The sequence below is a fragment of the Rhineura floridana genome, chromosome 1, assembly GCF_030035675.1.
Source record: "Rhineura floridana isolate rRhiFlo1 chromosome 1, rRhiFlo1.hap2, whole genome shotgun sequence".
Taxonomy (NCBI): Eukaryota; Metazoa; Chordata; class Lepidosauria; order Squamata; family Rhineuridae; genus Rhineura; species Rhineura floridana.
The window spans coordinates 115,308,718-115,318,197 of NC_084480.1; the positions used below are offsets into that span (position 1 = coordinate 115,308,718).

The following is a 9,480-nucleotide window of genomic DNA, read 5'->3' on the forward strand; positions in this document are numbered from 1 at the left end:
AGGGGGCCGTGAACAGTAAAGAAATGAATTATTTATTATTATTATTTTAAAAGTCTTCACTCCCTGGACACTGTCTGCTTTCCACTGCCGCTGCACATGACACCTCTCCTTTGCTCCAAACGAGAGGGGAGGCCTTTTCTGAAGCTCCAGAGCGTCTTTCAGGCGCACTAAGGGCAGGCATCTGCCTATAAAATACATGGCAGATGCCAAAGGAGGCTGAGGGTGGAGCTACCAGAAGAAGAGGGGATTACTATCACTGATTCCCGTCTCCTTGCACTGCCGCTACTGGCAACGCCCTTGCTTAGAATGAGAGGAGAGGGCTTTTTGTGAAGCAAAAAGAAGCAAGGCTGCACAGAAAGGCTGCTTTCCCCCTTCCTTCCTGGCAGCCAGCCTGCCTCCCTGGGGGGAGGGGGTCACAATTTTTGGTCAGCTTATAAAGGGGGTCCCGTGCTCATAAAGGTTGGGAACCACTGGTCTAGGACTCTTTAGTATTTCATAATCCTTATCCTATTCAACCTCACCACACCCTGTGAGGTAGGTTACTAATATTCACGTTTCAGAGATGGACTGAAACTGAAAGTCAACAATAAAGAGTCATCACAGATAATATCATTCCCACTCATGCAGTGGAGTGGGTTCATCCTTACCCCTCCCTTCTGCAATGAACACTCAGGAGGTGATATCCTGAATGGAGAGGGATGAGGACAGGGACAAGTGGTGGCCGATTAGCCAGTCAGGACAAGGGTGGGGCAGGGCATCACAGCCTTCTTCTGTGGTGTTTCTGCTGCACCTCATTTCTTTCCTATGTGCAGTGTGAGCATTGCTGGTCACCTTTTGAAGAGGCTAAGTAGGCATTTTGAGGGTGGGTGGGATTTCTTAACTAGCGAAAGGATCCTTCCTTTTTCACCTACTTCACACTGTTGGGCTTTTGGGGGTGGTGTGGTGGGTTTGCCCTTCAGGGCACTGCATCCAGGCAGATGAGGAAGTTGGGGAGTAAAACCACTGGGTATACTGAGGCATTCCTGGGTCAAGAGCACCATTTTGGGATTTGCCAGTCCTCTGTGCCTGGCGGGACCTGCGAGGTGTTTGACTTGATGTGCACATTTGGGGTGAATGCGAGTATAGCAGGGCCTGGGTGTGCAAGTTGGGTCTACACCCAAGGCTCACCTAGCAAGGGAGGAGTAATTTCTTCCCCATCCTTTGCTGGGGAGCCAGAGCTGGTGGCTGGTGCACATGCCCAGGGGTCTGGAGGGATGTTTCCGTATCAGAATTAAGTTAAAATCCTCACCTGCCTGTACTTTCTGCATGCATGCATGGACTGCCTTCAAGTGGATTCCAACTTATGGCGACCCTATGAATAAGGTCTTCTTGGTAAGTGGTATTCAGAGAGGGTTTACCATTGCCTTCCTCTGAGGCTGAGAGGCAGTGACTGGCCCAAGGTCACCCAGTGAGCTTCATGGCTGTGTGGGGATTCGAACCCTGGTCTCCCAGGTCATAGTCCAACACCTTAACCACTACACCACACTGACTCTCGCCTGTACTTTCTGAATTTGGTCAATTGGTTAGGTTTTCCTGTAGTTCCTCTAAATTGTTATATCCTTATTCCAGTGTTGTGTCTCATGAGTCTTCTTTGTGGATGTGGAGACAAAGAATCTGAATCTGGATATTAGAGATCCAAGTCACACATTCTGTTTGCTGGCTCTCTTAAGCAAATGCTGAAATATAGCAATAGTACCTCTAGATTCACCAGAGCACAAAGAGACACACTGACCAACCTCAGGGTCTTTGTCTTGATGGGCATCTTACTAGCCATAATAATTCTCAAGCAATGTGTTCCACATGCCAAACATGCAATAATAACATTCTGCCTATTGTTATGCTCACATTTAGGAAACTATATTAAGACTATAATAGTCAGCTAGTGCCAGGACTTGGGAGATCAAATCCTGCTTGCCCTTTTTCACCAAAGTAAAATGGAAGTGCCACATTTATAAAGGTGGAAAGAGTTTATTACTTTGCATTTTATACACTCGTATGTTTGCAAAAAATACTTAAAGCTTTTTTGGGGGGGAAACAGTATCTTGCAAATTCTTATTTAATTTTTAGAAGTTCTAATTAAGTTTTGTTTTCCCTCCATTGTGCTATATTAGTAGGATTTTAAAACCGTATGATTATGATGCTCCTGAGTCCATACACTTAAGGCATATTGGAAAATAAAGTAGATCTTTTACTGTACGTTGTCTTCCATGAGCTGAGTTTTGGAGCCTGGAAGGTAACAGTTACTGGAAGAAAAAGGGTGTCAAAGAATGAATAGATGTCAAAGAAGGATGGCAAGACAATAGGTTGTGTCTAACGTACAAACAATGTGCAATTGCTTTATTATAGATCAGTAGGCCTCAGAGAAAATATTTTAACTTGCTTTTTTCTTCTGTATGAGAATCAGAACATTGAAAGGCATTTAATGGATGCCAGAAAGATCTTTGGCAACATTCATCATTCTGTAAAGGTTAGGCAAATAAATAAATAAATAATAGCTACCAAAATGAGGCTATCTTACTTCTAATGTAAATTACTGCAGCTCTGTTTACAACAGCTGCATGCATTGTATGGATCCAGATTTACAGGTCTCATTGCCTTTAAACAGTGTGAATCTACTTGGAGTTATCCCTTCCACTGTGAAAATCTACATTTGGCCTTTATCTGGATGGAAGACTGCTTGGGAAGCTCGTGTTCAGAACTCTCTTAGATCCTCTACTAATAGTCCATTCACCATTTAGAAGCAACTGCAGTGGTAACATTAAAAGACCCAGCAATATGAGAAGAGACCACTTTGTTATTTCTTCCTATTGTCCCAAGATCTGGGAAGGTGATGCTGGTGTGTAAGCTGTCCCTCTATTAATATATCAGAAGGTATAATTCAAGAAGTCTTTTTGAAAAAGCAAATTTTGTACATTCTTTGGCTATTATGCATCATCAGTTGAGATATGCACATTTGCCAAGACCGTTTGGAGATTATGTATATTGACTGGGAAATGTGTACAGTTCCCTCTTCATGGATGCATTATGTACATATTCTCCATGAGGCCTGGTGAATGTGCATAGTGGTGGCTATTATGACACACACACACACACACACACACACACACACACACACTTATACATTTATATACCAACAAAAGTTCTCTAGGCAGCCTACAACAACATAAAAATAATCACACCACAATAAAAAGCAAATAAAAGCAACAAATAAAAACAGGACAGTGGTGTTTTAAAAATAAACAACAATTCAAAAGATACAGCAAAGAAATAAAGCCAAAGAGCCAGATCAATTAAAATAGAAAGTAGAAAGATAAAAATCCTCAGAGCTTTTTTGTTGTTGTTATGTGCCTTCAAGTCGATTACGACTTATGGCGACCCTATGAATCAGTGACCTCGAAGAGCATCTGTCATGAACCACCCTGTTCAGATCTTGTAAGTTCAGGTCTGTGGCTTCCTGTATGCAATCAATCCATCTCTTGTTTGGCCTTCCTCTTCTTCTACTCCTCAGAGCTTACTAATACTAAAACCACAACATAGTTTAAAAGGTTGAGGAAGATTTTTGCCTGGCATGAAAAAATTAAGTGGACAGACCCTACAGACGCTTTCAGGTGTTGAGACTGGGAGAGGGGACCCTCTTGGTAGCTCTATCACCCTGAGACAATCAGAGGGGGTTGACCCGTGAGAGACAGCATCCTCTGTAGCAGCCCCTAAGTTGTGGAATTCCCTCCCCATAGAGATGTATCTGGCACATTCATTATGCTGAAAACACCCCTCCTCACCCTGACCTTTGACACTTGAGAAATATACATTTTAGGACCCTCTCTAGTTGTCAATGTAATTTGTTTTAAACTGTTTTAATATTGTATTTTACATTGTTGTGACCCACCCTAGGACCCTCTGATGATGGGCAGGTGTTGGTGTTGGTGGTTGTAGGTGCCAGGCAGACCTCTCTGGGGAGGACATTCCACAATTGGATGGGGGGGAGGGATGCTGAGTTCTGTCATCTATCTATCTGTCTATCTGTCTATCTATCAACTTAGAACTTTATTCAGTAATTTCTACTGTCCAAATCGCAGTAATGAAGATTAATGGTTAGAAACAGATCTTGCAATAAAATCCCACTGTAGCGACACTGTACTCCATTCAATCTCAGTTCAAATCATTCCTGTCCTGTTTGCTCTTTCCTCTTCAGAATGAGAATAACTAACTCAAATGCAGAATCTTCTAGGTCTAAAATTCAACTCCATGAACCAAAAAAGATTACAAGACAGAACATGCAAAGCACATGAGAGGGAAGAGGTTGCATTGAATTTTTTCTTGCTTATTTATCTATCTGAGCCAAGGTGTTCAGGAGTGGCAGCCTAAGTGTCCCAAAGGGACAGTGGTTTTCAGCAACAGCTGTCTGAAATGGAGGAGGAGTAGTTTCTCCTCCATTATCTTCTCAACAGAAAATCAAAGAGAACTACAAACAAAAATTTCACCGAGCATGTGCTGCTTTCAGTCTGCCACAACCACCCACTCCCTTCCTGGGACTTAGAGAAGTTCCTATACATATTTCATCTAATAGCTTTTTGTCATGGATACTATTTGCATACCTGAACAAATGTAAATAGGATGCTGTTTATGGTTTTCCACCTGTTGTTCTGTGTTCCTTTCTGAGCATGAAGAATAAAGGAACTCCTGCCTTCTTCCGAAGTTAACCGGACAGTACTCAGGATGAGGGACGTACAAAAGAGGTAGAATGATGGCTGTCAGAAATGATGACTCAGAAAGAGGGAAGAGCTGGAGGAACAGAAGCTTGCCCACACCAGAGGTCTTTTGATGAAGTTCCCTGAGGAACTAGCTCCCAGCCATCTGGAATTCACAAAAAAGAAGTTGCCTGCAATATCATTTGAAAGCAGTTCAACTAGGTAATTTTAGACTCTGGACGTAATGGTCTTACACACAGACCCTCTCTTTAGATCATGGATGAATAACTTTTTCCAGTCACATTCAAGGCCACATTCACTTCTGCTCAATCTTCTGGAAGCTACATGTGTACTGACTGCTGATGTAGTAGACTGAATCCATACCTAGTTCTGGAACATACCTATCAACATGAGCCTAAAGTAATACTTCAGTTAAGGAATCCTCCAGAAAATGAATGGGTTCTTTTAAAGCTGAAATTGATCAGCTTTGCTCTGCTATGGACCAACTTTCAAGCCTGTGCTTTTGCTTTAAGATGAAGCTGATCAGCCTGTGTCTTCACTTCACTATCAATAAACTGATAAGCCTGTGCCTTTGCTTTGCTAGGATGAAACTCACAAGCCTATGTGTTTGCTTTGCATTAAAGATATCTCTTGCTTTTCCCCAGGGCTGGGGAGGGAAAGATCCAGTAAGATTCAGAGGGGGAGGGTGCCGGGTAGGATCCCTTTAAAGCTGCCCTTGCCATCCATGAGCAGGTGTAGGAACCTATCCCAGTTCTTTCCATGTTATTCCTATCTCTGGTGCCAAAGTTTCTGTTAAAGTAGTAGAGTCCAGGAACGCATCTACTTTGTTAACTGAGACATTACTGTATTTTTAATTTGTTGGTATTTTGATTTGGAAGCTGAATCTACTCCAGGAGCAGCTGTTTACTGAATTTTACAGTTCTGACTATGTTAATAATTATGGAGCAAAACATATAAATGTATGTCTTGATGACGCCTGAATATGCGTCAAAAGGAAAATATGCTTCCCACCCAATCCAGATAGGTTTGGGTTGGGATGGTTTACTGTACCTGGCTTGGAAGCAAGGGAAGGCATGGATCATGGCAATAATCACTTTGCCAACACTAGCTGAGGGTGGGTCTTGTGCAGCTATATAAGACCATCGCCTCCTTACCACCTGTTCTTGATCAAAGTGGTGCCCATCGCTCTTGGAACACTGTGCAGGATTACTTAGTCACATATGGGCTGAGTGGGAATCTACCTGATTGGAAAATGGTGGCAGTATTTTTTTACCTACTCTTCTTTTAGGGTATTGCTGGGGATGTTGGAAGAAGACTAAATAGGGATAGGCCAATAACTGTAGTAATGCTGTTTGGGAGGAAAATAATGCAGATAGGAAAATATCGTAGATGAGCACTCTGATGGACCTTTAATGTGATATGGGAATTCCCAAGACTTACTTCTGAGGCCTATGGGACCCAAAAATGAGGTAAGAGCCCCTTTTGGGACCAGCCTATCTTGCACACTCAGGGTTGTGGGAGCTGGGGTGGAGTGACTCTGTAAGGCCTCATCAATACCTGAACAGGTATGGTCATGGGGAAAGAGGTAGGAATTAGACTATTCCCCAAATCAGGTCAGGCTTACTTGAATTCTAAGCAGGGATAGTTGCCATATGGCCTCTTTATCTGGGTAGCCACCTACACTTAATGTTGCAGGCCTTGTTTGTTAAATAAAGTTGTGGTCCTAGTTCACGCAGTAACAGACCCTTGTCTCATAACACAATCAGGTGTAAAGTGTGTTCTGAAGATTTTTTTAATCAGCCAGCATTCCATGAGATTATGTGCTTAAAATATTGTTTAAAGAAATCTTGTTCAACAGCTTGTTGCTGTTTCTGCCTTGGCTCTGTGGGGGATCAATGAATAAAATAAAGATGAAACTAAAACACGTGACTATATATAAAAAAAAAAAACTGTGAAGAGAGAGTGCATTTTGAAATGAAAGCCAGAAAATGGATTTGTAAATTGCCTAACTATAAGCTCATAATCACAGGAAGCATGTTGCAAAAATAAAATGTAATGTATTTGTGGGAGGGAGGATAAGTAGAATGCAAGAACCTCATGAAATTACCTGCATCTTGCCATTTTTTATCCCAGGAAAATGATTCCTCAAAAGGATATGTGGCTTGCCTCCTAAACAGAGAGTTATAGTCTTATCAAGAAGTGTTTATTATTATTTTTTAACTTGCGTAGCTCCATTGCCAGGTGTTGATTTTATAGGTCAATCTCAAAAGAACTTTAGAGATACTGTTTTGAATGAGATAAATTGGTGAAATAGGACAAAAGTTGAGAAACTTCTCACCTGAATTTCGTAGGTTGCACCTTATCATACATTCCACCTTGTTGGAAAAAGCAGACTATGGGAAATATGCAAAAAATAAAAAGGAGGGGAGAGAGAGAGAGAGAGAATGATGGATGAGAACAGGAAACATTTTGACTGAAAAAGCTGATATATCACTTTAAATTGTCCTTTACTTTGGAAGACTCCTTGATATCACCATTGTACTGCTTTTTTGGGGGAAAAGACCTATTAAATACAGACTATTCATGTTCATACTTTCATTGGTCTGCTTGAATTCTGGATGGAGAATGTTTACTCAGGCAGAAACATGATATTTAGCTTAAAACCTTCAACCTTGTAAAGTTCTAAGTGCCTCATTATGGAACGGGACAAGAGCAGAAGATTGCTGTATTTGCTCTTTTCTAATTTTAAGATGTATGATGATGATTTTGAATTCCATACCTACCCTTCACCATAAGGCCCTAAGGTGTGTTATAACAATCTAAAAATACAATATTAATATCTGTTAAAACAATTTGCAATAAGAATAATACTGTGATTATTTATATATATATAAAAGTTATAGTTAGTTCTATAACCCACAGTGTGTGTGTGTGTGTGTGTGTATATATATGTGTGTATATATATGTGTATATATATATGTGTGTGTATATATATATGTGTGTATATATATATATATATGTGTGTGTGTGTGTGTGTGTATATATATATATATATATATTATACACACACAAACATATATATCAGCAGTGTCAAAGGCAGGAGTGTAGTTTTCCAAGGTCTCAGGGAGTCTTAGACCCCTTACTTTTTTGGCAGCAGGGTCCCAGCATGGTCCCTCTGTCTCCAGCATCATACTAGCCAATCAGAGTAAAAAGAGATGAGTCAGCCACTGAGAAGACTCTTCTCAGTAGCTAACTCTCTTCTTTTTCATCATCTGTTGGTGTGGGATAACACATTAACAAGGACCTCATTCTCAACCAAGCAGCAAAAAAAAAAAGGAGGAGGAGGGCTGTGACAAACATAAACATAAAGGGACCCTGTATATCTGAATTTGCCACTACACTACTGGTCAAAGGACAGGGTAAAGAGGTGCTTTTTCAGCATATAGTGGAAGCTATACAATGATCATGCTAGACGAACCTCTCAGGGGAGGAAATCCCACAATTTAGGGGCTGCCTCAGAGACAACCCTTCCCCAGACTGCCATTCCCCACACTCAAGAGGGTCCTCACTGCTGATCTTAACACCCCAAAGGGAAGGAGGTAGTCTTTCAGATATTTGGAGCCTAAATCATTTAAGGCTTTATACTCAATGTGAGCACAGAAACAAACTGGCAACTGGTGTAGTCGTTTTAAAATGGGTTATATATGCTCTAAATGGATCCCTAGCCAGTAACCTGGCCAATGCATTATGGATCAGTTGAAGTTTCTAAGTTGTCCTCAAGGGCAATTCATTCAATAATGTTTTTGAGGCTGCTGTTGTAATGCTGGGAAACCTAAAACTTTAGGATGAGCAGTGTATTTCTGGGTGTCTGCTAAGGATGCCGGAGAATTCAGATGAAAACCAAAATAGAAAAAGAAATTGCTGGTGTCTGCTTATTTGTCCCATATCTGGAATGGAAATCAATCCAGCAAATATGATTGATATTTGCTGTTATTGCTTTTAGTCCACAAACTATATGCAATTTAATATGCCCCCCCACATTTGCATTGTGTTTCTTTTTCATTCAGATCAATGGAGTGGAATAACACAGTGATGATGTAATTTACATAATTCATGCAATTAATTACATAAATTAGGTAAGATAATTTTGCCACAAGTAACAGTGAAGCTAATGATGTAGTTTTTGGCAGAAGATAAACTGCAGCTGAATGGCAACAGTGCTCCATGCACAGTGTGGAATGCAAAACAATGTCTTCTTACACCCCTATCTAAGAAACAATATGCTCTCCTTTCTTTTTAGTGCTGAACATATACTATTGCCTGTGTCAGTAGTGCATTTGTTTTATTTACAAAATATCTATTTTGTGCATTTATGCTGCAGTCCAAGACACACCTGGGAGAAAGTCCTAGTTAACTCAATGGGACGTACTTTTGAGTAGACATATATAGGATTGCAGTGTTCTGCAGAGACCACAGCTTCCTTTGTTTCCTGGTATCCTGGAATGACCTTTAGCATTCTCAGACATCTTTCTGCTTTGCGTTTCATTTCTTTGACTGCTGCTGGTGCTGGGGTAAAAAAGTCTACATAAGCCCAAATTGCAAGCTCAGGTTTATTTGTTTTTGCTTTCAACGTAGGTTTTATAGCTCTGGAAAGGGTATCTGCAGTAAATGTAAATTTACAAGGTGTAGAGGTGATAGTCAAAACCATCCTTTTGTAGTTTGATCTTTGAAT

At 40.8% G+C, this 9,480-nt stretch overlaps 1 long non-coding RNA gene across 1 annotated transcript; it reads right to left on the reverse strand.

Annotated features, from left to right (window-relative positions):
• Positions 1 to 2,041: 2,041 nt before the first annotated feature.
• Positions 2,042 to 7,164, reverse strand: LOC133379666 (uncharacterized). Its single transcript, XR_009761239.1, has 3 exons — positions 7,087 to 7,164; positions 4,635 to 4,893; positions 2,042 to 2,282 (listed from the first exon to the last, which is right to left on the reverse strand). It is a non-coding gene; the product is annotated as an uncharacterized LOC133379666 (long non-coding RNA).
• Positions 7,165 to 9,480: the final 2,316 nt, after the last annotated feature.